Source organism: Nannochloropsis gaditana (genome assembly GCF_000240725.1).
Source record: "Nannochloropsis gaditana CCMP526 unplaced genomic scaffold scaffold102, whole genome shotgun sequence".
Lineage (NCBI taxonomy): Eukaryota > Eustigmatophyceae > Eustigmatales > Monodopsidaceae > Microchloropsis > Microchloropsis gaditana.
The window spans coordinates 29468-31321 of record NW_005803851.1 but is presented as its reverse complement, the minus strand read 5'-3'; positions in this window follow the sequence as shown (position 1 = coordinate 31321).

The window sequence follows — 1854 nt, the reverse complement described above, 5'->3', positions numbered from 1 at the left end:
GCCCGGGCAGGGCGTGTGTGTGTAGGTTTGATTCTGTTTTTTTTTGTCGACGTGACCGCCTCGGGGTCCTCTCACTCGTCTCCCTTTTGGGAAGGCCGCGTCGCTCTCAGTCCGTTCGCTGTCCATCCCACGGCACCACCTATTCAGTTCATATTGGAGACTTCCTGCGCAGTGTCTCAGAAGCAAGATGCTTCCTTTTCGTTTACAGCGAGCCTGTGGGCAGGCGACTCCCATGTCGGGGTTCGTGCTGGCATGGCCTCGAGGGAGGTGGAAATGGCGAGTTCCCTTGTGGAAGGGCACTGTAAAACACTCTTAGGGAGGAGCATTCACTCATTATCACACCGTCATCCGTGCTGGATGGACAGGGCGCGAGGACGACTCGACAGGAGGAGATAGGCTTGAGAGAGAGAGAAGTGACCTTGATTGTCGGAGAGGGATCAAGACGTGTATGTCCTTGGTCAGGACCCGGTGCCTGTTTTAAGTTCAAGGAAGAGTTTGAAGGCGAATCTTGAGAGAAATGTGGCTCATTCGCTGACGTTGCTTTCGTTTGTACTGACCACGTGTAGCAATTGTGGACATCATCCTTATGTTACTGCCTATGTCATACAAGGAAACAAGAAGGGGAAAAAAACACAGGTGTGCCGCGATGGTCGGAACGAGCCGGCCTCCCCTCCAGGTTGCCGTGACACGTGTCAGGGGCAGACCTCGAAGAGATATTCGACGAGACCTTCCCTGGGCGATGGAGTCTAAACGATCAAGCTTTCCGTTCCACAAGCTTCGAAGTACAGCGCATGCCCTAAGGTTATTTCTTCTTTCTTCCAGGGGTAAGCTTTTTATTCCTCCTCCCTCGCGGTCTATGCCTGGTTTGACCCCCTTCGCCCCCTTTCACCATGCAATCGATGAGTTGCACTACGTTGAAGGCGCCCTACTGAATCCGTCCCCCTGCGTACCCCTGTGTCCATTCCTTCCTCTTTCCCTCCCTCCCTCCCTCCCTCCCTCCCTCTCTCCCTCAGAGGTTCCCGCCCGCGTAATCCTCCTCCTTGACGAACTCACACACCACGGTCCTCCCAGAGAACTGTCGATTCCTGAGGGCATTCCCCGCCTTCGTAGCCCCATCCTCATCCGCAAACTCGACAAAAACCTCCCCGACCCCCGGGGGCGACACGTCCACGCTCCCGTCCTCCTTGTAGGAGGGACGCGGCACCTTCAGGGACACCACCTGCCCGTACTTTCCGCACTCCTCCTTGATATCCATCACGATCTCCTCGTACTCGTTGTCGTCCCGCAACTCCTCCGCCACCACCATGTTGCTCAATTTCAGGACCTTGGTGGCCGGGCCCAGCGGAGCCGCCGCCGCCGATGACCCGGTCAAGAGGGCTGCGTAGGGGTGCATGCTCCCGCCCACCAAGGCCGCCATCGAGGGGGCAGCAGCGGGAGCGGGGCTGGGGTTCGCGCGCTGGCAGATGAGCTTCCGCTCCCCGAGTTCGAAGCCGTTCAGCTCCGCGCATACCCGGTCCGTAAGGGCGTGATCCAGGTACTCGAAGAAACAGAAGCCCTTGCTGGTCCCCAGGGCCGGATCCTTGACCAGGTTGAAGGCCTTGAGGTTCCCGAAGGCAGAGACAAGCTCCCGCACCTGGAGGTCGTTGAAGTGGGTGGGAATGGAGCCCAGATAGATCTTGTTCTCCGTGTTCTCCACGCTGGTGGGCAGGTGCCCCGGGATGAGGGAGACGCCCGTAGGGGGGTCAACGATGCCGGGCAGCGGCTTGAAGTCCTTGGGCCGCCGGACCTTCAGCTGGTTGGCCCCGATGGTGATCCCGTCGAAGAGGAGGACGTTGGCGGCGTCCTCGGGGGTGC